We start from the raw sequence: 16,777 nt of genomic DNA, 5'->3' as shown, positions 1-16,777 counted from the left end.
TGTATTTGCAAATTCCATTTGTTGTTTCGGCGAGACAACTGGAAACAACGCGTCGGATACTCGGACCACTTGTGGCACGATCGTCATTACTGAATGGGAACGGTGCAACAACCGGGCTTTCGGCATTCGTCATGCATTGTGGGCCCCGTGATAGTATTGCATCAATCCGGCGGTGCGGCAGATCTGAAAAGCAAACACTCCGCTCACGTAGGAGCTTGTGCACGGTTACCAAGGGAGGAAGGCGGCATACACAGTTTTTTCAAGTCTAAAACAATTAATGGAGGGGATCAAGATACTGCATAAAGATCTAAGCGAGCATGAATTAAATGGGTGCGATCATACCAGCACTCATGCACCGGATCCCATCAGCACACCGAAGTTAAGCGTGCTTGGCCGAGTGTAGTATTAGGATGGGTGACCTCGTGGGAAATCCTCGTGTTGCACCCCAATTTTATTAATATTTTTTTTTATTTGTATTTGCAAATTCCATTTGTTGTTTCGGCGAGACAACTGGAAACAAAGCGTCGGATACTCGGACCACTTGCGGCACGATCGTCATTACTGAATGGGAACGGTGCAAGAACCGGGCTTTCGGCATTCGTCATGCATTGTGGGCCTCGTGATAGTATTGCATCTATCCGGGGGTGCTGCAGATCTGAAAAGCAAACACTCCGCTCACGTAGTAGCTTGTGCACGGTTACCAAGGGAAGAAGGCGGCATACACAGTTTTTTCAAGTCTAAAACAATTAATGGAGGGGAGCAAGATAGTGCATAAAGATCTAAGCGAGCATGAATTAAGCGGGTGCGATCATACCAGCACTAATGCACCGGATCCCATCAGAACTCCGAAGTTAAGAGTGCTTGGGCGAGAGTATTTCTAGGAAGGGTGACCTCCTGGGAAGTCCTCTTGTTGCACCTCAATTTTATTAATATTTTATTTTGATTTCGTATTTGCAAATTCCATTTGTTGTTTCGGCGAGACAACTGGAAACAACGCGTCGGATACTCGGACCATTTGCGGCACGATCGTCATTACAGAATGGGAACCGTGCAAAAACCGTGCTTTTGGCATTCGTCGTGCATTGTGGGCCCCGCGATAGTATTGCATTTATCCGGGGGTGCTGCAGATCTGAAAAACAAACACTCCGCTCACGTAGGAGCTTGTGCACGGTTACCAAGGGAAGAAGGCTGCATACACATTTTTTTCAAGTCTAAAACAATTAATGGAGGGGAGCAAAATAGTGCATAAAGATCTAAGCGAGCATGAATTAAATGGGTGCGATCATACCAGCACTAATGCACCGGATCCCATCAGCACACCGAAGTTAAGCATGCTTGAACGAGAGTAGTATTAGGATGGGTGATCTCCTGGGAAGTCCTCGTGTTGCACCCCAATTTTATTAATATTTTATTTTGATTTGTATTTGCAAATTCCATTTGTTGTTTCGGCGTGACAACTGTAAACAACGCGTCGGATACTCGGACCACTTGCGGGACGATCGTCATTACTGAATGGGAACGGTGCAAGAACCGGGCTTTCGGCATTCGTCATGCATTGTCAGCCCCGCAATAGTATTGCATCTATCCGGGGGTGCGGCAGATCTGAGAAACAAACACTCCGCTCACGTAAGAGCTTGTGCACGGTTACCAAGGGAGGAAGGCTGCATACAAAATTTTTTCAAGTCTAAAACAATTAATGGAGGGGAGCAAAATAGTGCATAAAGATCTAAACGAGAATGAATTAAACGGGTGCGATCACACCAGCACTAATGCACCGGATCCCATCAGAACTCCGAAGTTAAGCGTGCTTGGGCGAGAGTAGTACTAGGATGGGTGACCTCCAGGGAAGTCCTCGTGTTGCATCCCAATTTTATTAATATATTATTTTGATTTGTATTTGCAAATTACATTTGTTGTTTCGGCGAGACAACTGGAAACAACGCGTCGGATACTCGGACCACTCGCGGGACGATCGTCATTACTGAATGGGAACGGTGCAATAACCGGGCTTTCGGCATTCGTCATGCATTGTTGGCCCCGCGATAGTATTGCATCTATCCGGGGTTGCGGCAGATCTGAAAAGCAAACACTCCGCTCACGTAGGAGCTTGTGCACGGTTACCAAGGGGGGAAAGCTGCATACACAGTTTTTTGAAGTCTAAAACAATTAATGGAGGGGAGCAAGATAGTGCTTAAAGATCTAAGCGAGCATGAGTTAAACAGGTGCGATCGTACCAGCACTAATGTATCGGATCCCATCAGAACTCCGAAGTTAAGCGTGCTTGGGCGAGAGTACTAGTAGGATGGGTGACCTTCTGGGAAGTCCTCGTGTTGCACCCCAATTTTATTAATATTTTATTTCGATATCGTATTTGCAAATTCCATTTGTCGTTTCGGCGAGACAAACGCAAACAACGCGTCGGATACTCGGACCATTTGCGGCACGATCGTCATTACTGAATGGGAACCGTGCAAAAACCGGGCTTTTGGCATTCGTCATGCATTGTGGGCCCCGCGATAGTATTGCATCTATCCGGAGGTGCGGCAGATCTGAAAAACAAACACTCCACCCACGTAGGAGCTTGTGCACGGTTACTAAGGGAGGAAGGCTGCATACACAATTTTTTCAAGTCTAAAACAATTAATGGAGGGGAGCAAGAGAGTGCATAAAGATCTAAGCGAGCATGAATTAAACGGGTGCGATCAGACAAGCACTAACGCACCGGATCCCATCAGAACTCCGAAGTTAAGTGTGCTTGGGCGAGAGTAGTAGTAGGATGGGTGACCTCTTGGGAAGTCCTCGTGTTGCACCCCAATTTTATTAATATTTTATTTCGATATCGTGTTTGCAAATTCCATTTGTCGTTTCGGCGAGACAAACGCAAACAACGTGCCGAATACTCGGACCATTTGCGGCACGACCGTCATTACTGAATTGGAACCATGCAAGAACCGGGCTTTTGGCATTCATCGTGCATTGTGGGCCCCGCGATAGTATTCCAGTGGTGCGGCAGATCTAAAAAGCAAACACTCCGCTCACGTAGGAGCTTGTGCACGGTTACCAAGGGAGGAAGGCTGCATACACAGTTTTTTCAAGTCTAAAACAATTAATGGAGGGGAGCAAGATACTGCATAAAGATCTAAGCGAGCATGAATTAAATGGGTGCGATCATACCAGCACTCATGCACCGGATCCCATCAGCACACCGAAGTTAAGCGTGCTTGGCCGAGTGTAGTACTAGGATGGGTGACCTCGTGGGAAATCCTCGTGTTGCACCCCAATTTTATTAATATTTTATTTTGATTTGTATTTGCAAATTCCATTTGTTGTTTCGGCGTGACAACTGTAAACAACGCGTCGGATACTCGGACCACTTGTGGCACGATCGTCATTACTGAATGGGAACGGTGCAAGAACCGGGCTTTCGGCATTCGTCATGCATTGTGGGCCCCGTGATAGTATTGCATCTATCCGGCGGTGCGGCAGATCTGAAAAGCAAACACTCCGCTCACGTAAAAGCTTGTGCACGGTTACCAAGGGAGGAAGGCGGCATACACAGTTTTTTCAAGTCTAAAACAATTAATGGAGGGGAGCAAGATAGTGCATAAAGATCTAAGCGAGAATGAATTAAATGGGTGCGTCCATACTAGCACTAATGCACCGGATCCCATCAGAACTCTGAAGTTAAACGTACTTGGCCGAGAGTAGTACTAGGACGGGTGACCTCTTGGGAAGTCCTCGTGTTGCACCCCAATTTTATTAATATTTTATTTTGATTTGTATTTGCAAATTCCATTTGTTGTTTCGGCGAGACAACTGGAAACAACGCGTCGGATACTCGGACCACTTGTGGCACGATCGTCATTACTGAATGGGAACGGTGCAACAACCGGGCTTTCGGCATTCGTCATGCATTGTGGGCCCCGTGATAGTATTGCATCAATCCGGCGGTGCGGCAGATCTGAAAAGCAAACACTCCGCTCACGTAGGAGCTTGTGCACGGTTACCAAGGGAGGAAGGCGGCATACACAGTTTTTTCAAGTCTAAAACAATTAATGGAGGGGATCAAGATACTGCATAAAGATCTAAGCGAGCATGAATTAAATGGGTGCGATCATACCAGCACTCATGCACCGGATCCCATCAGCACACCGAAGTTAAGCGTGCTTGGCCGAGTGTAGTATTAGGATGGGTGACCTCGTGGGAAATCCTCGTGTTGCACCCCAATTTTATTAATATTTTTTTTTTATTTGTATTTGCAAATTCCATTTGTTGTTTCGGCGAGACAACTGGAAACAAAGCGTCGGATACTCGGACCACTTGCGGCACGATCGTCATTACTGAATGGGAACGGTGCAAGAACCGGGCTTTCGGCATTCGTCATGCATTCTGGGCCCCGTGATAGTATTGCATCTATCCGGGGGTGCGGCAGATCTGAAAAGCAAACACTCCGCTCACGTAGGAGCTTGTGCACGGTTACCAAGGGAGGAAGGCGGTATACACAGTTTTTTCAAGTCTAAAACAATTAATGGAGGGGAGCAAGATAGTGCAAAAGGATCTAAGCGAACGTGAATTAAATGGGTTCGATCATACCAGCACTAATGCACCGGATCCCATCAGAACTCCGAAGTTTAGCGTGCTTGGGCGAGAGTAGTTCTAGGATGGGTGACCTCCTGGGAAGTCCTCATGTTGCACCTCAATTTTATTAATATTTTATTTTGATTTCGTATTTGCAAATTCCATTTGTTGTTTCGGCGAGACAACTGGAAACAACGCGTCGGATACTCGGACCACTTGCGGCGCGATCGTCATTACTGAATGGGAACGGTGCAAGAACCGGGCTTTCGGCATTCGTCATGCATTGTGGGCCTCGTGATAGTATTGCATCTATCCGGGGGTGCTGCAGATCTGAAAAGCAAACACTCCGCTCACGTAGTAGCTTGTGCACGGTTACCAAGGGAAGAAGGCGGCATACACAGTTTTTTCAAGTCTAAAACAATTAATGGAGGGGAGCAAGATAGTGCATAAAGATCTAAGCGAGCATGAATTAAGCGGGTGCGATCATACCAGCACTAATGCACCGGATCCCATCAGAACTCCGAAGTTAAGAGTGCTTGGGCGAGAGTATTTCTAGGAAGGGTGACCTCCTGGGAAGTCCTCTTGTTGCACCTCAATTTTATTAATATTTTATTTTGATTTCGTATTTGCAAATTCCATTTGTTGTTTCGGCGAGACAACTGGAAACAACGCGTCGGATACTCGGACCATTTGCGGCACGATCGTCATTACAGAATGGGAACCGTGCAAAAACCATGCTTTTGGCATTCGTCGTGCATTGTGGGCCCCGCGATAGTATTGCATTTATCCGGGGGTGCTGCAGATCTGAAAAACAAACACTCCGCTCACGTAGGAGCTTGTGCACGGTTACCAAGGGAAGAAGGCTGCATACACATTTTTTTCAAGTCTAAAACAATTAATGGAGGGGAGCAAAATAGTGCATAAAGATCTAAGCGAGCATGAATTAAATGGGTGCGATCATACCAGCACTAATGCACCGGATCCCATCAGCACACCGAAGTTAAGCATGCTTGAACGAGAGTAGTATTAGGATGGGTGATCTCCTGGGAAGTCCTCGTGTTGCACCCCAATTTTATTAATATTTTATTTTGATTTGTATTTGCAAATTCCATTTGTTGTTTCGGCGTGACAACTGTAAACAACGCGTCGGATACTCGGACCACTTGCGGGACGATCGTCATTACTGAATGGGAACGGTGCAAGAACCGGGCTTTCGGCATTCGTCATGCATTGTCAGCCCCGCAATAGTATTGCATCTATCCGGGGGTGCGGCAGATCTGAGAAACAAACACTCCGCTCACGTAAGAGCTTGTGCACGGTTACCAAGGGAGGAAGGCTGCATACAAAATTTTTTCAAGTCTAAAACAATTAATGGAGGGGAGCAAAATAGTGCATAAAGATCTAAACGAGAATGAATTAAACGGGTGCGATCACACCAGCACTAATGCACCGGATCCCATCAGAACTCCGAAGTTAAGCGTGCTTGGGCGAGAGTAGTACTAGGATGGGTGACCTCCAGGGAAGTCCTCGTGTTGCATCCCAATTTTATTAATATATTATTTTGATTTGTATTTGCAAATTACATTTGTTGTTTCGGCGAGACAACTGGAAACAACGCGTCGGATACTCGGACCACTCGCGGGACGATCGTCATTACTGAATGGGAACGGTGCAATAACCGGGCTTTCGGCATTCGTCATGCATTGTTGGCCCCGCGATAGTATTGCATCTATCCGGGGTTGCGGCAGATCTGAAAAGCAAACACTCCGCTCACGTAGGAGCTTGTGCACGGTTACCAAGGGGGGAAAGCTGCATACACAGTTTTTTGAAGTCTAAAACAATTAATGGAGGGGAGCAAGATAGTGCTTAAAGATCTAAGCGAGCATGAGTTAAACAGGTGCGATCGTACCAGCACTAATGTATCGGATCCCATCAGAACTCCGAAGTTAAGCGTGCTTGGGCGAGAGTACTAGTAGGATGGGTGACCTTCTGGGAAGTCCTCGTGTTGCACCCCAATTTTATTAATATTTTATTTCGATATCGTATTTGCAAATTCCATTTGTCGTTTCGGCGAGACAAACGCAAACAACGCGTCGGATACTCGGACCATTTGCGGCACGATCGTCATTACTGAATGGGAACCGTGCAAAAACCGGGCTTTTGGCATTCGTCATGCATTGTGGGCCCCGCGATAGTATTGCATCTATCCGGAGGTGCGGCAGATCTGAAAAACAAACACTCCACCCACGTAGGAGCTTGTGCACGGTTACTAAGGGAGGAAGGCTGCATACACAATTTTTTCAAGTCTAAAACAATTAATGGAGGGGAGCAAGAGAGTGCATAAAGATCTAAGCGAGCATGAATTAAACGGGTGCGATCAGACAAGCACTAACGCACCGGATCCCATCAGAACTCCGAAGTTAAGTGTGCTTGGGCGAGAGTAGTAGTAGGATGGGTGACCTCTTGGGAAGTCCTCGTGTTGCACCCCAATTTTATTAATATTTTATTTCGATATCGTGTTTGCAAATTCCATTTGTCGTTTCGGCGAGACAAACGCAAACAACGTGCCGAATACTCGGACCATTTGCGGCACGACCGTCATTACTGAATTGGAACCATGCAAGAACCGGGCTTTTGGCATTCATCGTGCATTGTGGGCCCCGCGATAGTATTCCAGTGGTGCGGCAGATCTAAAAAGCAAACACTCCGCTCACGTAGGAGCTTGTGCACGGTTACCAAGGGAGGAAGGCTGCATACACAGTTTTTTCAAGTCTAAAACAATTAATGGAGGGGAGCAAGATACTGCATAAAGATCTAAGCGAGCATGAATTAAATGGGTGCGATCATACCAGCACTCATGCACCGGATCCCATCAGCACACCGAAGTTAAGCGTGCTTGGCCGAGTGTAGTACTAGGATGGGTGACCTCGTGGGAAATCCTCGTGTTGCACCCCAATTTTATTAATATTTTATTTTGATTTGTATTTGCAAATTCCATTTGTTGTTTCGGCGTGACAACTGTAAACAACGCGTCGGATACTCGGACCACTTGTGGCACGATCGTCATTACTGAATGGGAACGGTGCAAGAACCGGGCTTTCGGCATTCGTCATGCATTGTGGGCCCCGTGATAGTATTGCATCTATCCGGCGGTGCGGCAGATCTGAAAAGCAAACACTCCGCTCACGTAAAAGCTTGTGCACGGTTACCAAGGGAGGAAGGCGGCATACACAGTTTTTTCAAGTCTAAAACAATTAATGGAGGGGAGCAAGATAGTGCATAAAGATCTAAGCGAGAATGAATTAAATGGGTGCGTCCATACTAGCACTAATGCACCGGATCCCATCAGAACTCTGAAGTTAAACGTACTTGGCCGAGAGTAGTACTAGGACGGGTGACCTCTTGGGAAGTCCTCGTGTTGCACCCCAATTTTATTAATATTTTATTTTGATTTGTATTTGCAAATTCCATTTGTTGTTTCGGCGAGACAACTGGAAACAACGCGTCGGATACTCGGACCACTTGTGGCACGATCGTCATTACTGAATGGGAACGGTGCAACAACCGGGCTTTCGGCATTCGTCATGCATTGTGGGCCCCGTGATAGTATTGCATCAATCCGGCGGTGCGGCAGATCTGAAAAGCAAACACTCCGCTCACGTAGGAGCTTGTGCACGGTTACCAAGGGAGGAAGGCGGCATACACAGTTTTTTCAAGTCTAAAACAATTAATGGAGGGGATCAAGATACTGCATAAAGATCTAAGCGAGCATGAATTAAATGGGTGCGATCATACCAGCACTCATGCACCGGATCCCATCAGCACACCGAAGTTAAGCGTGCTTGGCCGAGTGTAGTATTAGGATGGGTGACCTCGTGGGAAATCCTCGTGTTGCACCCCAATTTTATTAATATTTTTTTTTATTTGTATTTGCAAATTCCATTTGTTGTTTCGGCGAGACAACTGGAAACAAAGCGTCGGATACTCGGACCACTTGCGGCACGATCGTCATTACTGAATGGGAACGGTGCAAGAACCGGGCTTTCGGCATTCGTCATGCATTGTGGGCCTCGTGATAGTATTGCATCTATCCGGGGGTGCTGCAGATCTGAAAAGCAAACACTCCGCTCACGTAGTAGCTTGTGCACGGTTACCAAGGGAAGAAGGCGGCATACACAGTTTTTTCAAGTCTAAAACAATTAATGGAGGGGAGCAAGATAGTGCATAAAGATCTAAGCGAGCATGAATTAAGCGGGTGCGATCATACCAGCACTAATGCACCGGATCCCATCAGAACTCCGAAGTTAAGAGTGCTTGGGCGAGAGTATTTCTAGGAAGGGTGACCTCCTGGGAAGTCCTCTTGTTGCACCTCAATTTTATTAATATTTTATTTTGATTTCGTATTTGCAAATTCCATTTGTTGTTTCGGCGAGACAACTGGAAACAACGCGTCGGATACTCGGACCATTTGCGGCACGATCGTCATTACAGAATGGGAACCGTGCAAAAACCGTGCTTTTGGCATTCGTCGTGCATTGTGGGCCCCGCGATAGTATTGCATTTATCCGGGGGTGCTGCAGATCTGAAAAACAAACACTCCGCTCACGTAGGAGCTTGTGCACGGTTACCAAGGGAAGAAGGCTGCATACACATTTTTTTCAAGTCTAAAACAATTAATGGAGGGGAGCAAAATAGTGCATAAAGATCTAAGCGAGCATGAATTAAATGGGTGCGATCATACCAGCACTAATGCACCGGATCCCATCAGCACACCGAAGTTAAGCATGCTTGAACGAGAGTAGTATTAGGATGGGTGATCTCCTGGGAAGTCCTCGTGTTGCACCCCAATTTTATTAATATTTTATTTTGATTTGTATTTGCAAATTCCATTTGTTGTTTCGGCGTGACAACTGTAAACAACGCGTCGGATACTCGGACCACTTGCGGGACGATCGTCATTACTGAATGGGAACGGTGCAAGAACCGGGCTTTCGGCATTCGTCATGCATTGTCAGCCCCGCAATAGTATTGCATCTATCCGGGGGTGCGGCAGATCTGAGAAACAAACACTCCGCTCACGTAAGAGCTTGTGCACGGTTACCAAGGGAGGAAGGCTGCATACAAAATTTTTTCAAGTCTAAAACAATTAATGGAGGGGAGCAAAATAGTGCATAAAGATCTAAACGAGAATGAATTAAACGGGTGCGATCACACCAGCACTAATGCACCGGATCCCATCAGAACTCCGAAGTTAAGCGTGCTTGGGCGAGAGTAGTACTAGGATGGGTGACCTCCAGGGAAGTCCTCGTGTTGCATCCCAATTTTATTAATATATTATTTTGATTTGTATTTGCAAATTACATTTGTTGTTTCGGCGAGACAACTGGAAACAACGCGTCGGATACTCGGACCACTCGCGGGACGATCGTCATTACTGAATGGGAACGGTGCAATAACCGGGCTTTCGGCATTCGTCATGCATTGTTGGCCCCGCGATAGTATTGCATCTATCCGGGGTTGCGGCAGATCTGAAAAGCAAACACTCCGCTCACGTAGGAGCTTGTGCACGGTTACCAAGGGGGGAAAGCTGCATACACAGTTTTTTGAAGTCTAAAACAATTAATGGAGGGGAGCAAGATAGTGCTTAAAGATCTAAGCGAGCATGAGTTAAACAGGTGCGATCGTACCAGCACTAATGTATCGGATCCCATCAGAACTCCGAAGTTAAGCGTGCTTGGGCGAGAGTACTAGTAGGATGGGTGACCTTCTGGGAAGTCCTCGTGTTGCACCCCAATTTTATTAATATTTTATTTCGATATCGTATTTGCAAATTCCATTTGTCGTTTCGGCGAGACAAACGCAAACAACGCGTCGGATACTCGGACCATTTGCGGCACGATCGTCATTACTGAATGGGAACCGTGCAAAAACCGGGCTTTTGGCATTCGTCATGCATTGTGGGCCCCGCGATAGTATTGCATCTATCCGGAGGTGCGGCAGATCTGAAAAACAAACACTCCACCCACGTAGGAGCTTGTGCACGGTTACTAAGGGAGGAAGGCTGCATACACAATTTTTTCAAGTCTAAAACAATTAATGGAGGGGAGCAAGAGAGTGCATAAAGATCTAAGCGAGCATGAATTAAACGGGTGCGATCAGACAAGCACTAACGCACCGGATCCCATCAGAACTCCGAAGTTAAGTGTGCTTGGGCGAGAGTAGTAGTAGGATGGGTGACCTCTTGGGAAGTCCTCGTGTTGCACCCCAATTTTATTAATATTCTATTTCGATATCGTGTTTGCAAATTCCATTTGTCGTTTCGGCGAGACAAACGCAAACAACGTGCCGAATACTCGGACCATTTGCGGCACGACCGTCATTACTGAATTGGAACCATGCAAGAACCGGGCTTTTGGCATTCGTCGTGCATTGTGGGCCCCGCGATAGTATTCCAGTGGTGCGGCAGATCTAAAAAGCAAACACTCCGCTCACGTAGGAGCTTGTGCACGGTTACCAAGGGAGGAAGGCTGCATACACAGTTTTTTCAAGTCTAAAACAATTAATGGAGGGGAGCAAGATACTGCATAAAGATCTAAGCGAGCATGAATTAAATGGGTGCGATCATACCAGCACTCATGCACCGGATCCCATCAGCACACCGAAGTTAAGCGTGCTTGGCCGAGTGTAGTACTAGGATGGGTGACCTCGTGGGAAATCCTCGTGTTGCACCCCAATTTTATTAATATTTTATTTTGATTTGTATTTGCAAATTCCATTTGTTGTGTCGGCGTGACAACTGTAAACAACGCGTCGGATACTCAGACCACTTGTGGCACGATCGTCATTACTGAATGGGAACGGTGCAAGAACCGGGCTTTCGGCATTCGTCATGCATTGTGGGCCCCGTGATAGTATTGCATCTATCCGGCGGTGCGGCAGATCTGAAAAGCAAACACTCCGCTCACGTAAAAGCTTGTGCACGGTTACCAAGGGAGGAAGGCGGCATACACAGTTTTTTCAAGTCTAAAACAATTAATGGAGGGGAGCAAGATAGTGCATAAAGATCTAAGCGAGAATGAATTAAATGGGTGCGTCCATACTAGCACTAATGCACCGGATCCCATCAGAACTCTGAAGTTAAACGTGCTTGGCCGAGAGTAGTACTAGGACGGGTGACCTCTTGGGAAGTCCTCGTGTTGCACCCCAATTTTATTAATATTTTATTTTGATTTGTATTTGCAAATTCCATTTGTTGTTTCGGCGAGACAACTGGAAACAACGCGTCGGATACTCGGACCACTTGTGGCACGATCGTCATTACTGAATGGGAACGGTGCAACAACCGGGCTTTCGGCATTCGTCATGCATTGTGGGCCCCGTGATAGTATTGCATCAATCCGGCGGTGCGGCAGATCTGAAAAGCAAACACTCCGCTCACGTAGGAGCTTGTGCACGGTTACCAAGGGAGGAAGGCGGCATACACAGTTTTTTCAAGTCTAAAACAATTAATGGAGGGGATCAAGATACTGCATAAAGATCTAAGCGAGCATGAATTAAATGGGTGCGATCATACCAGCACTCATGCACCGGATCCCATCAGCACACCGAAGTTAAGCGTGCTTGGCCGAGTGTAGTATTAGGATGGGTGACCTCGTGGGAAATCCTCGTGTTGCACCCCAATTTTATTAATATTTTATTTTGATTTGTATTTGCAAATTCCATTTGTTGTTTCGGCGTGACAACTGTAAACAACGCGTCGGATACTCGGACCACTTGCGGGACGATCGTCATTACTGAATGGGAACGGTGCAAGAACCGGGCTTTCGGCATTCGTCATGCATTGTGGGCCCCGTGATAGTATTGCATCTATCCGGCGGTGCGGCAGATCTGAAAAGCAAACACTCCGCTCACGTAAAAGCTTGTGCACGGTTACCAAGGGAGGAAGGCGGCATACACAGTTTTTTCAAGTCTAAAACAATTAATGGAAGGGAGGAAGATAGTGCATAAAGATCTAAGCGAGAATGAATTAAATGGGTGCGTTCATACTAGCACTAATGCACCGGATCCCATCAGAACTCTGAAGTTAAACGTGCTTGGCCGAGAGTAGTACTTGGACGGGTGACCTCTTGGGAAGTCCTCGTGTTGCACCCCAATTTTATTAATATTTTATTTTGATTTGTATTTGCAAATTCCATTTGTTGTTTCGGCGAGACAACTGGAAACAACGCGTCGGATACTCGGACCACTTGTGGCACGATCGTCATTACTGAATGGGAACGGTGCTAGAACCGGGCTTTCGGCATTCGTCATGCATTGTGGGCCCCGTGATAGTATTGCATCTATCCGGCAGTGCGGCAGATCTGAAAAACAAACACTCCGCTCACGTAGGAGCTTGTGCACGGTTACCAAGGGAGGAAGGCGGCATACACAGTTTTTTCAAGTCTAAAACAATTAATGGAGGGGAGCAAGATACTGCATAAAGATCTAAGCGAGCATGAATTAAATGGGTGCGATCATACCAGCACTCATTCACCGGATCCCATCAGCACACCGAAGTTAAGCGTGCTTGGCCGAGTGTAGTACTAGGATGGGTGACCTCGTGGGAAATCCTCGTGTTGCACCCCAATTTTATTAATATTTTATTTTGATTTGTATTTGCAAATTCCATTTGTTGTTTCGGCGTGACAACTGTAAACAACGCGTCGGATACTCGGACCACTTGCGGGACGATCGTCTTTACTGAATGGGAACGGTGCAAGAACCGGGCTTTCGGCATTCATCGTGCATTGTGGGGCCCGCGATAGTATTGCATTTATCCGGGGGTGCGCAGATATAAAAAGCAAACACTCCGCTCATGTAGGAGCTTGTGCACGGTTACCAAGTGAGGAAGGCTACATACACACTATTTTCAAGTCCAAAACAATTAATGGAGGGGAGCAATATAGTGCATAAAGATCTAAGCGAGCATGAATTAAACGGGTGCGATCATACCAGCACTAATGCACCGGATCCCATCAGCACACCGAAGTTAAGCGTGCTTGGCCGAGTGTAGTACTAGGATGGGTGACCTCCTGGGAAGTCCTCGTGTTGCACCCCAATTTTATTAATATTTTATTTTGATTTGTATTTGCAAATTCCATTTGTTGTTTCGGCGAGACAACTGGAAACAACGCGTCGAATACTCGGACCACTTGCGGCACGATCGTCATTACTGAATGGGAACGGTGCAAGAACCGGGCTTTCGGCATTCGTCATGCATTGTGGGCCCCGTGATAGTATTGCATCTATCCGGCGGTGCGGCAGATCTGAAAAGCAAACACTCCGCTCACGTAAAAGCTTGTGCACGGTTACCAAGGGAGGAAGGCGGCATACACAGTTTTTTCAAGTCTAAAACAATTAATGGAGGGGAGCAAGATAGTGCATAAAGATCTAAGCGAGAATGAATTAAATGGGTGCGTTCATACTAGCACTAATGCACCGGATCCCATCAGAACTCTGAAGTTAAACGTGCTTGGCCGAGAGTAGTACTTGGACGGGTGACCTCTTGGGAAGTCCTCGTGTTGCACCCCAATTTTATTAATATTTTATTTTGATTTGTATTTGCAAATTCCATTTGTTGTTTCGGCGAGACAACTGGAAACAACGCGTCGGATACTCGGACCACTTGTGGCACGATCGTCATTACTGAATGGGAACGGTGCAAGAACCGGGCTTTCGGCATTCGTCATGCATTGTGGGCCCCGTGATAGTATTGCATCTATCCGGCAGTGCGGCAGATCTGAAAAACAAACACTCCACTCACGTAGGAGCTTGTGCACGGTTACCAAGGGAGGAAGGCGGCATACACAGTTTTTTCAAGTCTAAAACAATTAATGGAGGGGAGCAAGATACTGCATAAAGATCTAAGCGAGCATGAATTAAATGGGTGCGATCATACCAGCACTCATTCACCGGATCCCATCAGCACACCGAAGTTAAGCGTGCTTGGCCGAGTGTAGTACTAGGATGGGTGACCTCGTGGGAAATCCTCGTGTTGCACCCCAATTTTATTAATATTTTATTTTGATTTGTATTTGCAAATTCCATTTGTTGTTTCGGCGTGACAACTGTAAACAACGCGTCGGATACTCGGACCACTTGCGGGACGATCGTCTTTACTGAATGGGAACGGTGCAAGAACCGGGCTTTCGGCATTCGTCATGCATTGTCAGCCCCGCAATAATATTGCATCTATCCGGGGGTGCGGCAGATCTGAGAAACAAACACTCCGCTCACGTAAGAGCTTGTGCACGGTTACCATGGGAGGAAGGCTGCATACAAACTTTTTTCAAGTCTAAAACAATTAATGGAGGGGAGCAAAATAGTGCATAAAGATCTAAACGAGAATGAATTAAACGGGTGCGATCACACCAGCACTAATGCACCGGATCCCATCAGAACTCCGAAGTTAAGCGTGCTTGGGCGAGAGTAGTATTAGGATGGGTGACCTCCAGGGAAGTCCTCGTGTTGCATCCCAATTTTATTAATATATTATTTTGATTTGTATTTGCAAATTTCATTTGTTGTTTCGGCGAGACAACTGGAGACAACGCGTCGGATACTCGGACCACTCGCGGGACGATCGTCATTACTGAATGGGAACGGTGCAATAACCGGGCTTTCGGCATTCGTCATGCATTGTTGGCCCCGCGATAGTATTGCATCTATCCGGGGGTTGCGGCAGATCTGAAAAGCAAACACTCCGCTCACGTAGGAACTTGTGCACGGTTACCAAGGGGGGAAAGCTGCATACACAGTTTTTTGAAGTCTAAAACAATTACTGGAGGGGAGCAAGATAGTGCTTAAAGATCTAAGCGAGCATGAGTTAAACAGGTGCGATCGTACCAGCACTAATGTATCGGATCCCATCAGAACTATGAAGTTAAGCGTGCTTGGGCGAGAGTACTAGTAGGATGGGTGACCTCCTGGGAAGTCTTCGTGTTGCACCCCAATTTTATTAATATTTTATTTTTATTTCGTATTTGCAAATTCCATTTGTTGTTTCGGCGAGACAACTGGAAACAACGCGTCGGATACTCGGACCATTTGCGGCATGATCGTCATTACTGAATAGGAACCGTGCAAAAACCGGGCTTTTGGCATTCGTCGTGCATTGTGGGGCCCGCGATAGTATTGCATTTATCCGGGGGTGCGCAGATAGAAAAAGCAAACACTCCGCTCATGTAGGAGCTTGTGCACGGTTACCAAGTGAGGAAGGCTACATACACACTATTTTCAAGTCTAAAACAATTAATGGAGGGGAGCAAAATAGTGCATAAAGATCTAAGCGAACATGAATTAAACGGGTGCGATCATACCAGCACTAATGCACCGGATCCCATCAGCACACCGAAGTTAAGCGTGCTTGGCCGAGTGTAGTACTAGGATGGGTGACCTCCTGGGAAGTCCTCGTGTTGCACCCCAATTTTATTAATATTTTATTTTGATTTGTATTTGCAAATTCCATTTGTTGTTTCGGCGAGACAACTGGAAACAACGCGTCGGATACTCGGACCACTTGCGGCACGGTCGTCATTACTGAATGGGAACGGTGCAAGAACCGGGCTTTCGGCATTCGTCATGCATTGTGGGCCCCGTGATAGTATTGCATCTATCCGGTGGTGCGGCAGATCTGAAAAGCAAACACTCCGCTCACGTAAAAGCTTGTGCACGGTTACCAAGGGAGGAAGGCGGCATACACAGTTTTTTCAAGTCTAAAACAATTAATGGAGGGGAGCAAGATAGTGCATAAAGATCTAAGCGAGAATGAATTAAATGGGTGCGTTCATACTAGCACTAATGCACCGGATCCCATCAGAACTCTGAAGTTAAACGTGCTTGGCCGAGAGTAGTACTAGGACGGGTGACCTCTTGGGAAGTCCTCGTGTTGCACCCCAATTTTATTAATATTTTATTTTGATTTGTATTTGCAAATTCCATTTGTTGTTTCGGCGAGACAACTGGAAACAACGCGTCGGATACTCGGACCACTTGTGGCACGATCGTCATTACTGAATGGGAACGGTGCAAGAACCGGGGTTTCGGCATTCGTCATGCATTGTGGGCCCCATGATAGTATTGCATCTATCCGGCGGTGCGGCAGATCTGAAAAGCAAACACTCCGCTCACGTAGGAGCTTGTGCACGGTTACCAAGGGAGG

The 16,777-nt window shown here is 46.6% G+C and overlaps 7 non-coding genes and 28 pseudogenes across 7 annotated transcripts; all 35 read left to right on the top strand.

Annotated features, from left to right (window-relative positions):
* Positions 1 to 328: 328 nt before the first annotated feature.
* Positions 329 to 447, top strand: LOC148800314 (5S ribosomal RNA; annotated as a pseudogene).
* Positions 448 to 800: 353 nt separating this feature from the next.
* Positions 801 to 919, top strand: LOC148800313 (5S ribosomal RNA; annotated as a pseudogene).
* A 355-nt stretch (positions 920 to 1,274) lies between these two features.
* Positions 1,275 to 1,393, top strand: LOC148800312 (5S ribosomal RNA; annotated as a pseudogene).
* A 354-nt stretch (positions 1,394 to 1,747) lies between these two features.
* On the top strand, positions 1,748 to 1,866 carry LOC148800311 (5S ribosomal RNA). Its single transcript, XR_016073702.1, has one exon. It is a non-coding gene; the product is annotated as a 5S ribosomal RNA (ribosomal RNA).
* Positions 1,867 to 2,220: 354 nt separating this feature from the next.
* LOC148800310 (5S ribosomal RNA) lies at positions 2,221 to 2,339 on the top strand (annotated as a pseudogene).
* Positions 2,340 to 2,694: 355 nt separating this feature from the next.
* Positions 2,695 to 2,813, top strand: LOC148800309 (5S ribosomal RNA). Its single transcript, XR_016070627.1, has one exon. It is a non-coding gene; the product is annotated as a 5S ribosomal RNA (ribosomal RNA).
* Positions 2,814 to 3,160: 347 nt separating this feature from the next.
* LOC148800308 (5S ribosomal RNA) lies at positions 3,161 to 3,279 on the top strand (annotated as a pseudogene).
* Positions 3,280 to 3,633: 354 nt separating this feature from the next.
* LOC148800307 (5S ribosomal RNA) lies at positions 3,634 to 3,752 on the top strand (annotated as a pseudogene).
* A 354-nt stretch (positions 3,753 to 4,106) lies between these two features.
* LOC148800306 (5S ribosomal RNA) lies at positions 4,107 to 4,225 on the top strand (annotated as a pseudogene).
* Positions 4,226 to 4,579: 354 nt separating this feature from the next.
* Positions 4,580 to 4,698, top strand: LOC148800305 (5S ribosomal RNA; annotated as a pseudogene).
* Positions 4,699 to 5,053: 355 nt separating this feature from the next.
* LOC148800304 (5S ribosomal RNA) lies at positions 5,054 to 5,172 on the top strand (annotated as a pseudogene).
* Positions 5,173 to 5,527: 355 nt separating this feature from the next.
* On the top strand, positions 5,528 to 5,646 carry LOC148800303 (5S ribosomal RNA; annotated as a pseudogene).
* A 354-nt stretch (positions 5,647 to 6,000) lies between these two features.
* LOC148800302 (5S ribosomal RNA) lies at positions 6,001 to 6,119 on the top strand. The gene has a single exon (XR_016073701.1). It is a non-coding gene; the product is annotated as a 5S ribosomal RNA (ribosomal RNA).
* Positions 6,120 to 6,473: 354 nt separating this feature from the next.
* LOC148800301 (5S ribosomal RNA) lies at positions 6,474 to 6,592 on the top strand (annotated as a pseudogene).
* Positions 6,593 to 6,947: 355 nt separating this feature from the next.
* Positions 6,948 to 7,066, top strand: LOC148800300 (5S ribosomal RNA). The gene has a single exon (XR_016070626.1). It is a non-coding gene; the product is annotated as a 5S ribosomal RNA (ribosomal RNA).
* A 347-nt stretch (positions 7,067 to 7,413) lies between these two features.
* Positions 7,414 to 7,532, top strand: LOC148800299 (5S ribosomal RNA; annotated as a pseudogene).
* A 354-nt stretch (positions 7,533 to 7,886) lies between these two features.
* Positions 7,887 to 8,005, top strand: LOC148800298 (5S ribosomal RNA; annotated as a pseudogene).
* A 354-nt stretch (positions 8,006 to 8,359) lies between these two features.
* On the top strand, positions 8,360 to 8,478 carry LOC148800297 (5S ribosomal RNA; annotated as a pseudogene).
* Positions 8,479 to 8,831: 353 nt separating this feature from the next.
* LOC148800296 (5S ribosomal RNA) lies at positions 8,832 to 8,950 on the top strand (annotated as a pseudogene).
* A 355-nt stretch (positions 8,951 to 9,305) lies between these two features.
* LOC148800295 (5S ribosomal RNA) lies at positions 9,306 to 9,424 on the top strand (annotated as a pseudogene).
* A 354-nt stretch (positions 9,425 to 9,778) lies between these two features.
* Positions 9,779 to 9,897, top strand: LOC148800294 (5S ribosomal RNA). The gene has a single exon (XR_016073700.1). It is a non-coding gene; the product is annotated as a 5S ribosomal RNA (ribosomal RNA).
* Positions 9,898 to 10,251: 354 nt separating this feature from the next.
* On the top strand, positions 10,252 to 10,370 carry LOC148800293 (5S ribosomal RNA; annotated as a pseudogene).
* Positions 10,371 to 10,725: 355 nt separating this feature from the next.
* On the top strand, positions 10,726 to 10,844 carry LOC148800292 (5S ribosomal RNA). Its single transcript, XR_016070625.1, has one exon. It is a non-coding gene; the product is annotated as a 5S ribosomal RNA (ribosomal RNA).
* Positions 10,845 to 11,191: 347 nt separating this feature from the next.
* On the top strand, positions 11,192 to 11,310 carry LOC148800291 (5S ribosomal RNA; annotated as a pseudogene).
* A 354-nt stretch (positions 11,311 to 11,664) lies between these two features.
* On the top strand, positions 11,665 to 11,783 carry LOC148800290 (5S ribosomal RNA; annotated as a pseudogene).
* A 354-nt stretch (positions 11,784 to 12,137) lies between these two features.
* LOC148800289 (5S ribosomal RNA) lies at positions 12,138 to 12,256 on the top strand (annotated as a pseudogene).
* Positions 12,257 to 12,610: 354 nt separating this feature from the next.
* LOC148800288 (5S ribosomal RNA) lies at positions 12,611 to 12,729 on the top strand (annotated as a pseudogene).
* A 354-nt stretch (positions 12,730 to 13,083) lies between these two features.
* Positions 13,084 to 13,202, top strand: LOC148800287 (5S ribosomal RNA; annotated as a pseudogene).
* Positions 13,203 to 13,555: 353 nt separating this feature from the next.
* LOC148800286 (5S ribosomal RNA) lies at positions 13,556 to 13,674 on the top strand (annotated as a pseudogene).
* Positions 13,675 to 14,028: 354 nt separating this feature from the next.
* Positions 14,029 to 14,147, top strand: LOC148800285 (5S ribosomal RNA; annotated as a pseudogene).
* Positions 14,148 to 14,501: 354 nt separating this feature from the next.
* Positions 14,502 to 14,620, top strand: LOC148800284 (5S ribosomal RNA; annotated as a pseudogene).
* Positions 14,621 to 14,974: 354 nt separating this feature from the next.
* On the top strand, positions 14,975 to 15,093 carry LOC148800283 (5S ribosomal RNA). The gene has a single exon (XR_016075639.1). It is a non-coding gene; the product is annotated as a 5S ribosomal RNA (ribosomal RNA).
* Positions 15,094 to 15,448: 355 nt separating this feature from the next.
* LOC148800282 (5S ribosomal RNA) lies at positions 15,449 to 15,567 on the top strand (annotated as a pseudogene).
* Positions 15,568 to 15,921: 354 nt separating this feature from the next.
* LOC148800281 (5S ribosomal RNA) lies at positions 15,922 to 16,040 on the top strand (annotated as a pseudogene).
* A 354-nt stretch (positions 16,041 to 16,394) lies between these two features.
* Positions 16,395 to 16,513, top strand: LOC148800280 (5S ribosomal RNA; annotated as a pseudogene).
* The last annotated feature ends 264 nt before the right edge of the window (positions 16,514 to 16,777 follow it).

This window comes from Nelumbo nucifera, chromosome 4 (genome assembly GCF_055504915.1).
Source record: "Nelumbo nucifera cultivar China Antique chromosome 4, China Antique-T2T, whole genome shotgun sequence".
NCBI classification, from domain to species: Eukaryota; Viridiplantae; Streptophyta; class Magnoliopsida; order Proteales; family Nelumbonaceae; genus Nelumbo; species Nelumbo nucifera.
The sequence above is the reverse complement of the archived record's forward strand: the minus strand, read 5'-3'. Positions and strand labels throughout refer to the sequence as shown.